Consider the following 21,653-nt stretch of genomic DNA (forward strand, 5'->3'; position numbering starts at 1 on the left):
AATAGTTTCTGATGTCATCTCTAAAAGTTTTATTAAAGGAATATCTGGAGTATTTTTTTAATAAATTTCTAAAGGAATGTTTAACTCTCTTCGTGCATTAGCTTGCGCTCACCTCGCTCACCTAATGCACGTGTAAGGGTTATAATGACTCCAATGCACGAATATGGTTAAAGGAATCTCTTAACGAATTTTTTAAAAAATCTCTGAAGGAATTTCTGCTCAAATTCATGGATAATTTTTAGAAAAAAAGGCATCTTTGGAAGTTTTAATCAAGGAATCTCTGGAGAAATTTCGGAATGAATTTCTAGAGAAATTTTTGAAGGAATCTCTGAAAGAATTTTTGAAAAATCTCTGGAGGAATTTCTGCTTGAATTCATGGATTAATTTTAGGATAAAAAATGGAGGAATTTCAGAAGTAAATCATGCAAGATACTTGGAAAAAATTCTTTGTGGAATTTGTAGAATATGGGGAATTTCTAAACAAATCCTTGATGAAAATTTTCGAATGAATCCGTGTAAGATTTTTGAACGAATCAGTGGGAGAATTTCAGGCCGAATGCACTAACAATTTTCCTTAAGATTTTTTTAAAAAGAGTTTTTAAAAGAATTTCTGAAGAAATTTTTGGTATATTTTCCAAAGAAATCTCCAATTGGAGAATCTATTGCCGAATGCCTAGAAAAATTTCTGAAGTAATCCTTGGGCAAATTTCATAAACAAGCTCTAACATCATTTGTGAAAAATCATGGGGGAATTGGTGAAGCAATTCATTTCTGAAACAATCTGTAACATGATGATTTGATTTGAAAAGTTTTATTCGGAAACCGTCATACACTACTCGCACAGGCAAATCTTTCGGCAACCACAACCAGTAATTACGCTCTATCAAGTGCTTGTCACGAATCTTTAAATTTCCGATGAAACCACTTGAGGACTTTTAGAAGGGATCCCTGGATGAATTTCTCAACTTTTTAATTTTTTTTTGAACATTCATGCAAATAACGTTATTGTGTATGCTCATTGGTCAAAATATTGTCTTTTGAATCAATCATACATATTTTGAAGACAAAAGATTTCGATCGTACCAAGATTTTTTATATTCTTTAATAAAGTGATTTTCTTTCGTATGAGGGTTCATCACTAAACAAGCTAGCGGGATAGTGGTTTATTCGTTATTTAGCGAGAGTTACTAATATATGCCAAAACTCCGAGCCTTTTTATCAAAAACTCAGTTTTGAATCAGTTTTTGTTGTTTTAAATTAAATTTTAAATTGAAAAAAAAAAACTAAAAAAAATGCTTCGATTTTATGTAAAATTTTGGTTTATAGACATTTCGAAAATTGAAATTTCCACTCAATCGAGGTATACCTGTAATATATAAACAAAATACTTTGTACATCTTTGCGTTCATATACAGGGGATAGACAAAATGATCGGGACAGGTAAAATTTTCACTTTTCAAAAAATGTTCAACTAGCTGTAACTTTTCGTAAAGTGCATCAAAAAATCTCAATTATCACTGTAAGTTGGTCAACTAGCTGTTTATCAATGATTCAAACTTGGCAAAGATCGGGGTATTCTTCATGAAGTTAGGAAGATTCTAGTAAAAGGCACACTTATTCGATAGCTTTGAACTGTTATATCTCTGGATTCTATAAACCAAATGTAATGGAATTTTGAGTGTTCATGATTTATGTAATGAGCTGCAAAAAACTTTTGACATAACTTAAAATTGTTGACACGGAACAAAATTATAGCGATAAGATTATTTATCCAATAAAACACCAAATTAGACAAAATGTTAACATCGCTGTAAAATTCAGGATGGTTAATATAGTCAGTGCTGAAAAAATCATTTTGTCATATTTAAATTCAATCACCTACAGCTCATTTTAGAAGCTGAACCTGAGAATATGGTAAATGAAAAACTTGTGCGGCTAGACCAGTTCTGCAAGAAAGTCACGGAAAAACCACTATTTTTCGAGTATAAAAGGCAAATGTCACGGACTACCTTCGAAAAATGCCAATGATATTCATGGTGAATATCATTTGGAATTTTTCGAAGATAGTCCGTGACATTTACCTTAAAATTCAAAAAATAGCGGTTTTTTCGTGACTTTCTTGTAGAACTGGTCTAGCCGCACAAGTTCTTCATATACTATATTCTCAGGTTCAGCTTCTAAAATGAGCTGTAGGTGGTTGAATTTAGATACGACGAAATGAAATTTTCAGCACTGAATATAGTTCAGTTATATTCCTTCATATTGACTAGAATATAGATACACTATCGATCAAAAGTTTGGGGTCACCCCCTCAAAAACATGTCATTTTTTTAGGCCCATATCTCTGCCAATTTGCGTCTGATTTCAAAACCCTAGGTCTCATTCAAAAGATAATAAGTCAAAGAAACTTCGAACATGATTTAAAAGAAACTTTTTCAAAAATATTTACATGTAAACTTAACTCAAAGTTGCAAATTTTCTAAAAAATGAATAAAAACATACGGCAGTGTCGCTGGAAATTGGGTCGACCAAATTTTAAGATGAGAGCGGTAATATAACCCATTTTCTATTAGCTCTCAACTGCTTTTTACAGAACTTAGCTAAAAATCTAGGAAAAAAGTTATTAAGTAAATTAACTCTTCATGTCATCGACCAAAAGTTTGGGGTCACCCCTCAATATGGGGTTTGGGGTCACTATCGTAAAACATGGAAAAGTGAGTTGGTGATATCTTTGTCATCTATAGTTCAATTTTAATTCTTTTTGGCTCATTTCAAAGATAATTGACTAAATTTACGTTTGATGTCTTTAACGTAACGTATTTAACGATTTTTGTATATAAAAATGTTATGTAAAGTTAACACATTTCAACACACTTCAAAAAATGAGACAACTTTATGTTAAGTTTTAGTATGTAAATTTCAACAAATATGTATGGTTCAATGTCTATGCAGATTGTACGACATTTCCCCGAAAACCAGTTCCCCGAATGAAGTTTCCCCGAAAGATATTTCCCCGAAAAACGATTCCCCGAACGAACCGTTTCCCCGAATTTACCGTTTCCCCGAAATATTTATAATACTACTTTTAGTACTGGTTTCTAATCATTTTCTTGATTAATTCCATTGTCTGAACTAGTCATTGAAACGAAGTAGCGGAAAGTTAGCCTGAGTACAAAGTGTGACGATGTGTAGTCTTTAGAAAGATATCAAGATCATGGAAACATTCACATCTAATTGATATTGTGCATTCCCTCTTACCATGAATTCTTCGAGTTATAATGTTCTTCATGATGCTTCAATGAGGTTTGCTTTTTTTAATATTGGTCGTTCTTTTCTGTTGTACTGATTGAAAATGACATGGCACTCGACTAAGACCACGCTCATCATAATTTTCCCTTCTTTTATTCATAGGCTGTTCTTTCTATTTATTTTTGAATTTTCAATCGATGAAAACGCCCTTTAAACGCATAATACTTTTAAAACGAGTCATCGTGATTATGGTAGTAATCGGCTAAAGTTCATTGTCATTGTAAAAGACATGATCCAGATGACTTCAACTTTAAGTCTTAAAGTATTCTTGCTAGCGAAGGAAGTCTGTGAGCACAATTTTAATGTGTATTAACAGGCTTTAAAACAAAAGCCAATGTAATTCAATTTGTTTGACAAACAGATTTGAAGCTAAGCACTCTTCAGTTTTTTTGTAAATCAATGGATTAACCATGACCGAAGTAGAATTAAGAATTGACATTTCTACAGAACATACTAGTAGTTAGACCGCCGGCAATATTTTGAAAGAACTGTATATGATGAAAGAAGGGAGAATCTTTGATGAAGATTTCTACTATAACGGCTATAGATACCTACTAGAACAGTCGGTCACAAAAAAAATAAATATAGCAGCAGTCAAATAACTGATGATTGATTGAGCAGTTCTACTTGAAAGAACAGCCTATGTTTGAAAGAAGGAAAATTTTATTAAATGAAAGGTTATTAATTTAGCCAAAAAGACGCTGCTGGATCTTTAGGCAGAAGTATGTCAGGCCGAAGTACGTTAGGCTGCAATCATTAGGCCGAAAGTATCATTATGCCAGACGAGCATCATTACAACTGAGTTGAAAGCCAAGAAAATACTCAGTTTGATCATATATAACCCAATACTCAAAAGAACAGCCGACTTCTCAAAGAAGGGTAATCTGTCATAGGACAGTCAGTGGTTTGATAAATTACTACCGGCAATAAGCTATGCAATATTACAACTAAAAACCACTACGTGTTATAAAAAGAGGCGAAATTTTCAGATGGAATGTTGGCAGGGTGATCACATCCCAAGTAACATTGTTTAGTCAAATACACTAGAAGAGGTTCTTAGAACCAAAATAAAGCCAAAATAATAGATAGAAAGATTTATGGCGGTTTTCAAAACCTCTACAAGACTAATTGCCTATCAACATGTTACTTGGGTTGATCATCAGTACTTCAGTAACAGTATAACATCAATATCAAGAAATCATCTATGTGAGAAAAGGGAAAAGAATAAAGAAATATTGTAAAATCATGGAAGTATATCCCAGTATCCATAGAATTCCCTAGATTCGAGGAATGTAAAACACTCATGGGACTCAAACATCTTCTAGGCCTTCGAAAACAAATTTCAACATTGTTTATGAATAAAATTAAGAAGACGGCCTACTGACCCATTCTACCCTATGAACTTTAGCTTTGCAACCCATTCGGCTTAACGTACTTCGGTCTGACGTACTTTGGCTAAGCGTACTTCGTCCTAAAGACCGGATGCCCCTAGTTGTGCATTGGGTCAATGTTAAATGGCATATGTAATAATCTTTTCGGGGAAACGGTACATTCGGGGAAACATTTTTCGGGGAAATGGTACATTCGGGGAAAAAACTTTCGGGGAAACTTCATTCGGGGAACTGGTTTTCGGGGAAATGTCGTACAATCGTCTATGCAGTATCATTTATTTTGTTTCAAATAAGCCAAGAAGAATTAAAATTGAATGAAAGATGACAAAGATATAAACAAATCGCTTTTCCATGTTTTACGATAGTGACCCCAAACTTTTGACCGATACATCATTTTGAGGGGTGACCCCAAACTTTTGGTCGATGACATGAAGAGTTAATTTACTTAATAATTTTTTTTCTAGATTTTTTAACTAAGTTCTGTAAAAAGCAGTTGAGAGCTAATAGCTCTCATCTTTAAATTTGGTCGACCCAATTTTCAGCGACACTGCCGTAAGATTTTATTCATTTTTCAAAAAATTTGGCAACTTTGGGTTAAGTTTACATACTTTTTTTTGAAAAAGTTTCTTTTAAATCATGTTCAAAGTTTCTTTGACTTATTATCTTTTGAATGAGACCTAGGGTTTTGAAATCGGACGCAAATTGGCGAAGATATGGGCCTAAAAAAATGACATATTTTTGAGGGGGTGACCCCAAACTTTTGATCGGGAGTGTATGCTTTGAATGAAAGTAACAAAATATCCGATAGTAAATTTAAAAAAGTTATTAAATGCATGTTAAGAATAGACCAATTCTTCAAAAAAATGATTTAATAAATCAAATCAACCCCCCATCAATCCCCAAATTGTTTATGAGAACAAAAGTTATATTTATTTATTTATTTATTTATTTATTTATTTATTATTTAACTCGCAGCGTAAGATTTACATCTTTTAATTGCTACAAAGTATTGAATACTGGAACGCGTCATAGCAACAACAGACTAACAATTACTAACACAAATTACAAATACAAAACTCAAAAATAAACTAATTAAAATACACTTTGCATTGCTTCTTAAACACTAAAATAGAATTCATTTCCTTCAAGAAATTCGGTAGAGTATTCCACAAACTTACACCTCTTACGAAAAACGTACTCGCATATTGGGATGTACTATGAACAGGAATAGAAAAATTTCTACTTCTGTTACTCCGTAAAGGCCTCATTTTTGCGTGCAAATATTTAGGACATTTGGTAAGAATTAACTTATGCATGATAATACAAACACGTGCCTTGTAAAAACCAGTAAAAGAGTTGCCCAACAGAGAGCATTGCAGGTGCGAAATATGGTCAAAACGATTAAGGCTGTAGACAAAACGAATACATGAATTAAGTGCAACTCTGAGTCTTTGCTGGGTACAAGACGTAACGCCGGAAAACACAAAATCACAAGATAAAAAGTATGGTAATATGAAAGATTTGAACAATTTCAATTTTATGTCTACGTTCAACACATTGGCTTTGGAATTAAGAGTCCTTAAAACACCATAAATTTTACCTACTTGACCTAATACATATTTATCCCATTTGAACGATTTTTCAATTGTATAACCTAAACTGATAGCTTTGTCAACAAATATCACTGGATCATCACCAATTAAAATTCTAGGAACATCTGAATTATTACCGCGGGTAATCAAAAGAGCATTAGTTTTACGTGCATTTAATCTAAGAAAATGCTTTTCAGACCATTTCCTTATAGATTCAAGATCCTCGTTGATCATACGCTCAATTGTTTCGATGTTGAAATTTTGACAATTAAAATACAACTGTATATCATCGGCAAATAAGTGATATGAGCAGTGCCTGATAACAGATGGAACATCATTGATGTACAAGCTGAAAAGGATTGGACCTAAAACCGAACCCTGCGGTACACCTGAAGTTACATCAAGGAAGCTAGATAATATCCCATTGGAAAATACGGCTTGTCTGCGGTTGGTCAAGTAAGAACAAATTAACTGGACAGATTTTTCACAAAATAGAAACTGATGCGCTAGTTTTTTACAGACCATTGAATGAGAAATTGAATCGAATGACTTTGAAAAATCCAGTAATATCATTATAACTTTGTTTCCTTTATCAAGAACAATACCAATGTCATCACAAATCTTGATCATTGCTGTTTTGGTACTGTGTCCTGGACGGTATCCAGATTGGTATTCGGAGAGTAGCTGATTATCTTGAACGAAGGTACAAATTTGTTTTTTCAAGATTCGCTCGAAAGCCTTCGATAAGGCACAAAGTATACTTATAGGACGCAGATTTTCAAGTAAATTACTATTATTTTTCTTTTTTATTGGAATGATTTTAGATAATTTCCATGCATTCGGATAAACTGATGATTCAATAATACAGTTGAATAAATACGTTATAGGCTGAAGGAGCAATGGCAAAATAAATTTGATAAATTTAATGGGCAGTTCATCAAGACCTACAGCGTTGGAATTTACTTCAAAAATAGCATTAATTGTGTCGTATTCACCGATGTTCTGGAAAGTAAAACCATCAGGTACGTCAACAATACTCGCAGCCACATTCTCAGTTCGTGGGGAAAAATGTTGATGAAAAGACTTATTGATTTCTTCTGCAGTGAAATCAACATCGACACTAGATGAGCGAGTGGAGAATCCAAGTTCGCGTAGTTTTAACCAAAGTTGCCGCGAAGGCATTTTTATATCCAACTGGTTATTGAAATAACTATTTTTAGTTTTAGTTACTAAAGAGTTAGTAGCATTTCTGTGCTTTTTAAAAGTTTTAAAATCATCTTCATTTCGAGTGAGTTTCCATTTTTTATATGCCCGATCTCTGTCAATCATGGCCCTCTGTATTTGTGCATTGTACCAGGGATTTCGCTGGGCAACAGTATTTCTGATTCGTTTTAATGGAACACATTTATCGTGAAGAGATTTGATATATTCATTGAATATACCTATTAAAGTATCTGGATTCGTATATGAATAAAAAAGATCCCAGTCAAGGTCATGGAATTCGTTGATTACAATATTAGGATTCACGTTCTTGTAATCTCTATAGTAAAAAACACTTTCTTCAAACGTAGTGCTAACATCAACTGAAGCAAAAATAAGGTCATGATGCGAGATATTTGGGACACTAACTTGTCCAAACCGTAGGATCTTGTCTGGGTTATTACTGATGATTAAATCGAGTTGTGATGCACCATACGAATGGAAAAAAGTTGGCTCTTTACCAATAGTTTTCATTCCAAGCGCATCGAGGGTATCTAAAAAGCGATCAGTTTTACCACATTGCTTCAAAATGTTGGTATTAAAATCCCCCAGTAATAAAACCTCATCGTACAGATGTCCAAGATCTGTTAACTTGTGGAAAATCAAGTCTGAACATTCCAAATCAGGATGATTATAAAAACTACCAATCAACAGTTTCCTATTGTTGAGCAAAATTTCACAAAATATGTATTCAATAGTGTGCTCACCAATTATCACATGGGATGCTTCAACTGTTTTATATTTCAGCCGTTTCTTCAAAAAGACGATCAAACCACCTCCAATTTTACCAGAACGATCATTTCTAATCGTGTTGTAGCCATCGATATGTATAGTATTCGTATCAATATTCTCATTTAACCACGTTTCGTTCACGCATGCAATATCTACGTTGGATACACTCATAATTTGACGCAGCTCATCAAACTTAAGCATATCCCTAGCACACAGACTTTGAACATTTAAAGACATAATCGATAACTTATCCGCGACGAACATAGATTTCATCACAATACCAGGTAAACAGATATTCGTAGAGGTGTTAGTGTTGTTATGACTACCCATTATCAATGAAAAGAGTGTAAAAGAAGCAATGCTGTGTATAATAACTATCTTCATATAGTTATTTATGCAACGAGTTGCAAAATGATGATTTTTACAGCACGAGTCGTACATTTATCCAACGAGGCTTGCCGAGTTGGATAAATACGAAGAGTGCTGTAAAAATCGAGTTTTGCAACGAGTTGCATACAACATTTTTTGCAATGATCAAAATTATTCACTAGAATATGATCATTTCCATCAATATCATTGTGCTTCTCGGTGGTTGAATGGGAACGACCACGTGCTCCCACACGAAATCTGAATCAAGCAAGCCGTGCTATAACCATCACAGTTTTTCAAGTTTTTACTGTGGTAACACAGGTTGTCAATCAAACAAATGCATTATGATTCATAATGTTACCCAAATGAGGTGCATTATGAACCATAATGCATTTGTTTGGATAGTACGGAAAAGTAGGCCGTTAGGATATTGAAACGGCAAGTATAAAATGAGTTTTATAGTGCCAAATTGCAAAAAAACATTATTCAAAACCAACCAAATTAAACAAATGACGCAAATAAAACTCTAAATTGCAAGTAGGAATTACGTGTAGCAACATTATTTTTCACAATCTTCTAATATAAATTCAGGTATTGACAAAAAAAACTCTATTTGTGATTTAGTTCTCATGAGTGATTCCAGTAGCCCAGCAGACAGCAACAACTCAGCCAACAGCAACAACCACAGCAGCAGCATCCTGTTCTGTTCACAGCAGCATATTGTTCTGATAAACAAGTTGAAGTTGAGTGAAACGTTTTTCCAAGCTCGTCATGATGGCTCAAATTTTCATTGCATTCGGTTCATTGAATCCGGAGGTATATCAGTTCAAATTCGGCTATCGAATAATAAGGCCTTTTAATAGAATCTTTCTTATTTCATGAAGAATAGCCCGATCTTTCCTAAATTTCGACCCACTCACTGTAAAAATTTGAGGTTTTTTGATGCACTTTTCGAAAAGTTACAGCCAAGGTTGCAATCATTCATTTGCAAAGATATACATTCATTTGCTATTATCTCAGTTCAGAAGCATGCTATCGAAAAACAATGTATGGATGAATTTAACCTTGTAGTTTTATCTGAAAGTTTGCCGAATAACATTGGGGTCGCACACGCATTCCAAAGTCGTGAGCGAGCTGTGAAGGCAACTTTCCACAGCGTGAATGAAATTTACATTCACCGCGTTTTTCGATAGCATGCTTCTGAACTGAGATAATAGCAAATGAATGTAAATCTTTGCAAATGAATGGTCGCAACCTTGGTTACAGCTAGTTGAATTTTTTTTTTGGTGAAAAATTTATCTGCCCCGATCATTTTGCCTATCCTTTCTTCTTCTTCTTCTTCTTCTTTATGGCACAACGTTCGCATTGGAACTTGCCTGCCTTTCTTCAACTTAGTGTTCTTAGAGCACTCCCACAGTTATTAATTGAAGGGCTTTCTTTGCCTTGCATGAATTTGTACATTGTGTGGCAAGTACAATGATACACTATGCCCAGGGAGTCGGAAAATTTTCTCAACCGGAACGGGAATCGAACCCGCCGTCTCTGGATTGGCGATCCATACCCAAGTAACATTGTGATGACCAATTAGTTTGTAGAGGTTTTAAGAATCGTCGTAAAACCTTATAGCTTTTATTTTGGTTTCACGATAGTTCTAAGAACCTCCTCTAGTCTATTTGATTAAAAAATGTTACTGGGATAGTCTAAACCACTAGGCTAACTGGAGACCCCATCCCCTGTATATTTTTAAAAATATGAATTATTGCTTGTCTGAAAGACCTACGATAGGCAAATCGAGGCCCCAACTGCAGAAAAGATCGCAGACCATTTAGCTTTAAAATGCACTGTGACTTTTCTACATTTTCACCTCAACCATTCGAAGCGAAGAAATTCTATCTCCATTAATGAGATTTGGTCTAACGATCCCTATGTTTGCTATCCCTATATGCCTTTCAATCCAATTAACCGCGCATTCACCCTTCCTCTTTGGCGGCCCAAAACGTGCAATTTGTCTGCACGGCCGTTAGGGAGCGACCTTTTTTATGTCCCGCGCGCGTGGCACGCATTTTACCAGTCAGTCAGTCAGTTCGGGACATTGATGTCGTCATCAACTGCAATAGGTTACACGAGGCCTCCACCTACACCAGTATTGATAGGTCGCCTTCAATACTGTCACCAACTCCGCCGCGCGGATGATTTTGAATGATGAATTCACCCACCGCTCTCGCACACTGTCTAACTGACTGACTATGGCTAGACGGAAGACTGGTTGACAATGTTGATAGACGTAACAAGAGGGAAAACTTCTGTTTTGGACCGTAGCGAAATCGCATGCGCCAATTTCACCCTATACCATTTTGGACGTCCACTGACTGTTTGCTATCTCTCCTGGATTCATTCATGCCAGTGCCAGTGCCAGGCCAGGATACGTAGGCGAAAACTGGATGTTTCGTGTATTTGCTGTACAACCTGTGCTTGTTTGTGGCAAATGAACCTTGATTCAACATTGGATGGCCGTTCAGTGCGCGGGTGTGATTTCGGTACAGGAGTTACGTGATTTTTGCTTGAAACACTTGCTGTTAGATCCGGTAAATGCAGCTCACAAATATTTGCATTTATTGGATCTCATGATTTGTAAGATACAAGTTAAGTCATTAAATTTAAATGCATTTTTTTTTATTGAGAGATACACTTTTAGGCCTGGAAATGTGAAATAATTTTGGGCGTTTTGATGAAAAGGAATGTTTCATGTGTTCAGTATTTGAGTAAACAGACTTTTACATTCCAGAAGTTAAAATGGTTTTAACCCTTTGGAGCCAGAGGGGTCATATATGACCCCAACATAGAAACGGCTGTATAAAATTACACATTCAATAAAACAGAATACTGTCTTCGGCAAAGTTGTTGCAAATGGGAATATTTGTATTTCATACTTTACTAAAAATCTAGAACTTCCTGAACACCATAAATTTGGAGAAACGAAATAATTGACATAGGGTTTTTGACCCCATTCCCGGCCAACAGGTAAACAAAATTGTACATTCCCTAAATTTACTACGAAACGATCGTTTTCGTCAACTTCTTCCAAGATACCTTATTGCGTGAACTTGTTGTTAACAGTGATTGTTGTGATGATTTTCTGCAGCAAAGTTGATTTCAAACGAGTTTACTGCACCTAGTCTAGTGCCAATTCTCGGCACCAGTGCCAAAGGGTTCGTTCAAATATTACGTAACGCTAAAGGGGGAGGGAGGGGGTCTGGCTTCGTGTTACGCTTCATACAAAGTTTCAAAATTTTCCATACAAAATTTGTTACGTGAGGGAGGGAGGGGGTCTTGGATTGTCAAATTTTGCGTTACGTAATATTTGAATGAACCCAAACTTCTAGCAGAATTAAATGGGAAATCACTTCGGCACTCGTCTTTGTGCTGACAAAGTGCACTCGTTAGCGTATATTAATTGTTTTGAGCACTTGTGCGGCTTCAGAGTGAACGTATAGCTCATTGACTGTGGATCCCGTTGCGGAAATGTTGCGGGAGATGATTACATACGGTAGTGCGTTTGGAAAATATGCGGCAAGTGATACCTATTTTGATTAGTTTTGCTGTGAGGTGCCGGGAATTGACGCGGGTGCCCAAGTAGTTCGAAACCCTACCAGTTGTTCTAAAAGCTGAATTTGGATATGGGTTACGTTCATATGTATTCATTTAACCTTTGTCAAGAATTCAAAAGGTGTTTCATATTCTGTAATGTTCTAGGTGTTCCAAACTTTTCCTTCAAATCTACTAGAATAATTTGATGTGTTTTCGTCATAAATTATAGCATTGTATAATCTACTGGGATCCGTGAAGCTCTTGAAATCTACAATGTCATTTATAGACACTGTACGGATATTCCAGGTCAGCCAAACTACCTTGGAGTTCAGAACTTCAGGTCCACACTCGTAACAGTAGCTATATCTGTTATAATGAGTAACGTTGCATAATCAACTGCATTAACTGGACCAACCTGAAGTCTACTAGAAGTTATTGTAAACCTTTGGGACATTAAGAGTCGTCTAAACTAAGAAGCCGGCTTTCTGATATTCCAGATCTGCTAAACTACCTTGTAGTTCAGAACTTCAGGCCTACATTCGTAATGGCAGCCATATCTGATATACTGAGTAAACTTGCATATTTAACCGTGATTACTGGATCAATCTGAAGTCTAGTTGATATTATTATAAACCTTTGGGACATTCAGGGTCGTTCAAACTGTCATATAATAAAGTCCTTCAAATCAGATGTAGATTTTCACCGTAGTAATTACGCTAAATTCGGTCCACTAAATCAGACGATGTCCACTTATAATCAACATTGTGAATGGATTGATCTTACCATGACGCGGACAAAATTGAAAAAATACTTTTATGATACTCAAAACCAACTTAATAAATATTGTTAAGTGGAATAGTGCAATATAAAATGTACAGCTAAGCTTACTTATGTAACTAACGGTCTACGAATGATTGACGTCAAATAAAATAAAATGATAGGGATTTTGAGAATATTTAGACGTATTTCGAATATATTTTATATTTTAGAATATTTAGACGTATTTGAGAATATTTAGGGATTTCGAGAGGAGATTCGAAGATGCTTTCAAAATGATTTCAAAAACAAAAACATAAAAGATTTCTGAATGATTCCAAGATGGTTTGGAGTGGATTCTAAGCATATTCCAAAAATAATTCCAAAAGGGTCACAACAAATGAAAATAGCTCCATAACAGCCTGTCGGGCTAACGCTTGCGTAAGAGTGCTTCATAGAACTTTTATTTAGTAAATGCGATAGATAGTTGAGATTCCGAGATGATTCAAAAAGAGCTCCATGAAGATTTTGAGAGAACTCCAAGCGAATTTTGAGAGGGTTCTTAGAAGATGACGTTACGATTCTGGTAGTGTTCTGGAGGCATTCTGAGAGGGAGTTTTTTTTTTTTTATTTATGTGTATCATAATTCAAAGCCCATTCTACCCTCACCAGGGGTATTTCGAAACAATGCAAAGAATTTCGAAAGAATCTCAAGAGGTTCCTGTTAATTTCGTGGGTCGAGAATATGCCAAGATGATTTTGAGAGGATTCCGAGGGAAATCCGAAGGAATGGATCCCGACAATATTTTGAGTAGATTCTAATGAGATTCTGAGGATTAGAATTGAGGGGGAATCAAGGAGATTCCGAGCGTTGTTCTTTTGATTTTATTTAAGCTAATCCTGGCGAGTTGAAACGCATTTCCAATGATTTCGAGCATCTTTTTGAGTTATGTTGAGTGTATTACCGGAAAATTAAAGCGCAGTTCTTCCAAGCATAATCCAGAAGATTCCGAGCCCAGCTCTTCTGATCATAGCTTTTGGTATTCCTAGAGGATTCCAACCGTTAGTATGGGGATTCCTTAAGGGTCTCGAGGATTCAGTGTCATCCTTGGAATTCCAAGCGTAGTTCTCGATATTTTGAGCGCAATGGAGTTTCAAATGTAGTGTTGGGGATTCCGATCATGATTTTGGAGATACTGAATCCAGTTATTCGAATTTGAGATTCCTTGCAAAATCCTAGGGATTCCTTGCAAAATCCTAGGCATTCATAGCAGATTTAGATTTAGAGCCTAACTGTCTGGATTTCGAGCGTAATCCAGAAGATTCCGTGTAAAGTAATGGGGATTTCAATCGTAGTTCTTGAAATTTCAGGCATAATCTTGGGGATTACAAGCATAATCCTGGGAATTCCATGCTTAGTTCTGGGAATGCCGATCATAATCGAGGGGATCCCAGTCAAATCCTAGGCATTTCAAATGTAATCCTGAGAATTCAAAGCGTAGATTTTATAAATTCGCGTAATTCTTTGGATTTTAAGAGTAATCCTGGGAATTTCAAGCACAGTTCTCCTAAGCGGGATCCTGGAGATTCCGAGCCTAGTTTTACGGAGCATGAAATTTTGAATTCCTACTGTAATCCTGAGGATTCCCACCGTAATTATGGGAAATTCTTGGGGATCTTTCTAGCGTAAGCCTGAGGAATCTGAATGTAATGCTTTGGATTTTAAATGTGATCCTTGGAATTCCAAGCATAGTTTTGGGTATTTTGAGTGTTCTAAATGTAGTTTCAGTGATTCCGAATGTAATTTTGGGGATACTGAGTCTAGTTATTCGTATTACGAGCGTAATATGTGGAACTTCTAGCGAAATCCTGAGGATTCATAGCGTAATACTGTAGATTTAGTACCTACTCTTGGGATTCCAAACGTATCCTTGGGGATTCCGTGTGGAATAATGGGGATTTCAATCCTGGGAATTCCAAGCTTAGTTCTGGGGATGCCGATCATGATCCAGGGGATCACAGTTCAATCCTAGAGAATCCAAATGCAATTCTGAGGATTCCAAACGTTGATCTTATGAATCCGCGTAATTCTTGGGTTTCGAAGTGTAATCCCATGGGTTTCGAAAATAATTCTTGGAATTCCAACCGTAATTCTTCCAAACGAAATCCTGGAGATTCCAAGCATGATCTTCTGAATTCCTAGAGCGTAATTCAGAGGATTCCAACTGTAATTATGTGGATATCGTAGGGACTTTCCCATCGAAAGGATTCTTTGAGTTTGAGTTTGAAGTGCAATCCTTGGAAGTACAAGCGTAGTTTTGAATATTTTAAGCGTAATGCTGAAAGCTCTAAATGAAGCTCTAGGTATTCCGAGCATAGTTTAGGAGATACTGTGCGAGAACAGCTTTCCTGGGAAGCTAACCAGACTGATAAGAGCAACGATGCACGGTGTGCAGAACAGCGTAAGGATTTCGGGTGAACTATCCAGTTCATTCGAATCTCGACGGGGACTACGACAAGGTGATGGACTTTCCTGCCTACTATTCAACATCGCCCTGGAAGGTGTTATGCGACGTGCCGGGCTCAACAGCCGGGGTACGATCTTCACGAAATTCGGCCAATTTGTCTGTTTTGCGGATGACATGGATATTATTGCAAGAACATTTGGAACGGTGGCAGAAATGTACACCCGCCTGAAACGTGAAGCAGAATAGGTCGAACTGGTGGTGAATGCGGGTAAGACAAAATACATGCCGGCAGGTGGGACTGAGCAAGACAGGACAAGTCTTGGCAGCAATGTTACGATAGACGGGGATACTTTCGAGATGGTAGAAGAATTCGTCTACCTCGGTTCCTTGAATGCGGTACCTCGATTCGGCTGACAATAACGTGAGCCGTGAAATACGAAGGCGCATCATCGTGCCAACTACGGGCTCCAAAAAAAGCTGCGGTCAAAAAAGAATCATCCCCACACCAAATGCACCATGTAGAAGACTCTAATAAGACCGGTGGTTCTCTAAGGACGATCTTCGATGGCGTTGGATATATTGAATGTAATTCTGTGAGCTCTGAATGCAGTTCTAGGAATTTCGAGCGTAGTTTTGGAGATACTGTGTTTAGTTAATCGAATTATGAGCGAATAACTAACTTGCAAAATCGTGGGGATTCATAGCATAATGTAAATTTAGAGTTTAGCTCTTGGGATTCCGAGCGTAATCCAGTGGATTTCATACAAAGTACTGGGGATTACGGGTGAAATAATGGAGATTCCAATCGAAGTTCTTGGGACTTCTTAGGGATTCCAAACTTAGTTCTGGGGACGTCGATCATAGTCCTATGGGTCCTGGCCAAATCCATGAGATTCCGATTGCAATCCTGAGGATTCTAAGCATATATCTAATAAATCCTCGTTATCCTGAAAATTCCATGTGGAACCGTCGGGCTTCCAATTGTAATCCAGGCGAGTCCAAGCGAAATCCTTCCATTTTTCCAATATGCTATTTGCATGAACCGTCCGAAAATCGCACACCCACTGTGCTTCGTGCGGGTGAACTCGGAGGTTTTCCGCGCCTTTTTCCACCCCCTCCGCAAATCCTGAGAGGAAACGGCGAACACAACATCGCATCGCTGCTCTGATGGTTGACGACCACCGCACACCACAACATACATTCGGCAGCAGCAGCAATGGTGGCAGCAAAGGATGTGTGTGCACTAGGATCATCATAAATATTCTCGGTTTTTCACTTTCAACACATATCCTGAGTTTTTCCTCGCGTGTGACAATTTTTCATCCGATCGAAAAAGAACTTGGTTCCCGGATTAAATGTTATCGATGTTCGTTGCACCTGGATTGGCGCAAGTGTTCTGGCTATGATATTATGTCGATTGCGACCAACAACAGGGCAAAGGTGAACAAGTGAAAAGTGTTTTTCGGTGGAAGCGCGTTGGTCTACGCAGGAAGAAAATTCGACTGCAAATCAATCGTTCGAATGGTGGAAAATTGTAACGCAGCTGTCCTAAACAAACGATATGTGCAATAAGAGCAATAACGGATGTGAATGATTATCGCGAATACGTGTATGATAAAGTGTATTACAATATTTGCTTAAAATAAGTAACATTGAGCGAAAATGATCGAAAAATCTGCAATCTAACCTGCCAGCGTAAAATAGGAAGAAAATCGTTCTCATTCGGGTGATACAAATCAGTGTAAGAATGGCTTTCAATTATGTCATATTTGTCTATTAGTGGATAGCGAAACGAAGAAAATAATTTGAAAATTTACATAATTTTCCAAATGATTGATCGTAAACGTCATATTGTCCATTTTCCATTGATAAATGCTAAAGTTGAAGCCCCCATGTGGACTACGTGTGTGCGTGAGTGAAACCAAGGAGTTTTCCTCGGTCAAAATGAGTGTGCGTAAACATCTCCATCGGTCAATGAAATTCGTCGCTCCGGTCAAACGGAGCTAGCGTGGCAAACACACGCTCACTTGCCGCCGCTAAGGATATATGCGAAGTCTGTCGCCGTGTCAAAGAAAGCGTGTAAATGGTATGCCGCAAATTAGACGGCCAGTGAGTCCAATTTGGCCCGGTGGATTATGTAACCCTATTAGGATGGTAAAATTAGCCACCCAAGCCTAAAACGGAACGGAATCAGTAGGTAGGTGGTTGTTGTCGCTACCGACGACCGACGAACGATGATGGTTGGCGTGACTTTTCCTGGTGACATCATACCTGGCGTGAATCTGACTGACGGATTGAGGGAACTTTGCTTTGTTGGAAATTCGCAACGGTTTGAGTGTGTGTGTCCTTATGTTCGTACGTGGAAATGGGGGTGAAATGCGAAGAAAACTCGACGGAAAAGTAGAAACTGCAACCGTACAGCTGTTCTTCGTTAGGCAGATAGCACGATGGAAATCTTATTGTGAGATGTGATATTGTTGGTGTCATGTGGTGATGTATGTAATCATTACCTTGAAGTGTAGCGTTGCTTCGTATGAAAATTGAGATAATGTTTTTTTTTTGTAAACATGCTTTAATAGTATTACTTGTTTTATAACAATTTAACCTTTTGAGGCCTGCAGTAAAATGCATTTTTTCTTCAGGCATTCTTACAAAGATTTCTCCAAAAATACCTCCAAAGAATATTCCTGCAATCCTTACGGGGACACCTCAAGGCATTCTTCCAAAGATTTCGTTGAAAATTCTCAAGAGAGTTCTTCCAGGCAGCCTTCCAACATTGCTACAAAAAATCACTCCATCAGAAATAAGAATTCCTTTTAAAATTCCTTCCAAAGATTTTTATCAAGGATCCCACCAAAAAATTCTGTAAGCAACTCCTTCGAGGAGTCTGTTAATGATTCCTCTTAGATTTTTTACAAGGGCCTCCACAGGATTTTTTTTCCAATGGCTCCTCCAAAAATGATTCCTTCAGACATCCTTCGAGACATTCCTTCCAAAGTGCTCTTTTAAGAATTTCTTGAGATTTCTTAAAAAGGGTTATCTTTCCCATATTCCTACAGAAAAATTTCGAATCACTTCTCCAAAACTTCTTCCAAAAATCCTCACTTAACTACCCAAAGGTTCATTCATGAATTTCTCCAAGGATTCCTCGAGTTTTCATGATTACTCTAGGGATTCGTATAAGGATTCCTCGAGGAAAATCTTCAAGGAATCCTCCAGGAATTCAAAAATCCTTCCCATAACTTCAAGAACTCCTCCAGGAATACTTCAAAGGGTTATTCCGGTCATTTTTTTGGAATTCTTCCAGAAAATATTCTAAGGACACCTCCTGAACTAGAACTAGATCTCTTCCAGAAATTGTTACAAGGATTCATTTAGAAATTTTCAATAACTCCTCTAAGAATTCTTTTAAGGATTTGTTAATTTTGTTCTCCAGAAATTCTATCAAAGATATTTTGATATTTCCTCCAGAAATTTTTCTACGGATATTTACAAAAAGTCCTTGAATAATTTCTTTAAGCATTCTTTCATGGACTTTTAAAAATAATATTTTTGTACATTATTGTATATTTCTCTCTCTGTATTTCTAAAAAAAAAAATTCCGGGATTTCCTGAAGATCCTTACATCTTATTTTAAAAATGAATTCTTGGAAGAAATAATAAAAAAAACTGTTGCCATTAGACTGTTTGTCATTATGCCAAATATTTGCCATTAAGGCGAAACTGGAAGCATTTCCTCACTTTTTGGTTTTTGATTTTTTATTAAATAACGAAGCAATATTTTCAAAATCGGTTTTCGTGCACATGTAGAGTATGGATCAAGGTATTTTCTGATTTTTTTTGCGGTGGAAAATGTTTTTCGTTTTTGCAAAAACCCTTTTTGAACAAAATTTCACAAAAAGATGGTTTCTGCAAAAATGGAAAACAATTTGCACTTCAAAAAAATTCAGAAGATTTCTTGGTCCGTACTATACATGTGCACGAAACCCGATTTTGAAAATATTGCTTCGTTATTTAATAACCCTCTAATACCCAAATTTTTGATTTTGATCTAAATATCATTTTTCGTCATTTTAAAATCGATTTAAACATGTTTTGGAAGATGATTCTTTTTAATTCTCGATTTCGTGAATTTCAGTTTTTGATTTTTCTAATTTTTATTTTTGAACATCCCCACACTTTTATATTTTTCCTGGAAGCCAATTTGAGGTACGGATTTTTTGAGATGAAAACATTTTGAGATTTTATGATTATTGAGCATGAGCATGAGCATAGATGACCGCACAATTCGTAGTTGCTACTCCGTGATTGACCAGAGCAATCGAAATTGCACAAGGAACCAATGAATAGGGCTTGGGACTAGCTTACTATTCTCAATGTACACAGGTCGAGAGCTCTCAATTTTAATAAGGTCAATAACGTCGCCGGCCACGTCCTTACGGTCATCGAGGATGGAAGGGAATGTTAGTAAGACAAACGTTTTTAAAAAGACCGCGACTCGCTGCATCTCCACGTTTGTCTCAGGAAGGATTTTATTGTTAGTAGGGTAAGGTACATTGTCAGTCCGGGAGTCACCTATGGCTGGTGATATGATTTGACAATGGATCAATATACACAAACCGCCGTTAACAACCGACCACTTTTCTACACAAAAACTAGCCAAAAAGAAAATTCTATCGCGCGTCTCCACTCCACTAGGGAGCAGAAACTTTTAGTCTATTCCACACAGAAATACACTGAACGCGACTCACCTGTCGGCGCCCGGATTTTTTCTCGACCGGCGAACCCAAGCTAACATGTTTCACTCTTTTGTGTAAATGCAAAAAAATGAAAGAAAATATTTATTATCAACTAAAAGTGTATTGGAAACTAGCGCCGATGGGAAGCGAAAAATTCGGAACCGACTCGAATCACGGCGCGCGCACACTCGTCCCGTCGTCGGAGCCCCGCAGAGAGAAGAGAAAAAAAAATCGCAAAAATCTAGCAAAGCCAGCGCGCGAAACTTTGCTGCTGCCGAACTACCGCACACTACTGACTGCTTGGCGTCCCGTCGTCGAAGCCCCGCAGAGAAAAAAAAAATCGCAAAAATCTAGCAAAGCGAGCGCGCGAAACTTTGCTGCTGCCAAACTACCGCACACTACTCCATTTTGAGATTTTATGATTATTGTTGAAATATTATTATTTTAATTTTTTTTCACAGAAAATTTTATTTTCCGTGTAATTTTATGGAAAATAATTTTAGGGTGTATTCGATTCCCTTAAACTATTAAACAAGGATAGTTTGATTTGGGAAAAATTTAAAATATGCTAATTGTAGCGATTCAATACAAAATAAACAATGACTTCTAAAAGGTGACTTAAACATCATTTTTTCAATCATTTAAAAAAAATGTAAATACGCTTTGAAATACACCAAAAACCATTTTAAGATATACAGAACAGTCCTAAATATTTGCCAAAAATATAAAAAAAATGATTTTCCACGACACAAAAATTACAAAAATGCTCAAACTATACCCCGTCTAAAGGCGGGATTGGGTATTACATGGAGGGTTAATAAAAAATCAAAAACCAAAAAAATGAGGAAATGCTTCCACATGGTGTCTACTACCTGGAAAAACCTGGAAAACCGGGAATCCTCAGGGAATTTTATTTAACAGGGAAAAACCTGAAATACTCAGGGAATATCTTGAGTACTCAGGGAAAAATCATTGGGTCGTATGAATAAAAACCTGGTAGTAAAAATGCATAGAGTGAAGTGGGGCAAAAGTTCGAGTGGGGCAAGAGTTTCTTTTGAAGTTTTTGAACTCAATTCAAATTATTTCTTTCGGATGTCAAGGTTGTTCGAGCCCTTTTTGAAAAAGAGTCTTTCACTTCAAAAATTATGAAAATTGATCAATATTTCGAGAAGTTATGACAAAATGTTGGTTTTTGATCAAAAAGTTGTAACATGCGATGGCCCTTCCAACGCATGGAATGAAATTTTAATGAATTCGAATTCGATATTTTATTTTGGGACGTAACTAGGTATATTTTGAAGATGCTCTAGCATGTATAACTTTTTGCAAAAAAGATTTGGAAATCGTATTTTACGCATAGTGGGGCAAAAGTTCGAATTGTGGGGCAAAAGTTCGAGTCATGTGGCAACTTTAGGTATAAACCTTAAATTGTGCAAAATGTACATATTA

The 21,653-nt window shown here is 36.6% G+C and overlaps 1 protein-coding gene across 5 annotated transcripts in view; it reads left to right on the plus strand.

Moving 5' to 3' along the window:
- Nucleotides 1-21,653, plus strand: part of LOC109397769 (rho GTPase-activating protein Graf) — a 178,426-nt gene that overhangs the window by 114,067 nt on the left and 42,706 nt on the right. The window contains exon 1 of one of the 5 annotated variants that reach the window (XM_029878113.2): nucleotides 16,425-17,206. The exons of the other annotated variants lie outside the window; for them this stretch is intronic. The gene's annotated coding sequence lies outside the window, so the exon portion shown is untranslated. Of the gene's footprint in view, nucleotides 1-16,424; nucleotides 17,207-21,653 lie in introns of those variants that run through there. 5 annotated transcript variants of the gene reach the window in all.

This window comes from Aedes albopictus, chromosome 3 (assembly GCF_035046485.1).
Source record: "Aedes albopictus strain Foshan chromosome 3, AalbF5, whole genome shotgun sequence".
NCBI classification, from domain to species: Eukaryota; Metazoa; Arthropoda; class Insecta; order Diptera; family Culicidae; genus Aedes; species Aedes albopictus.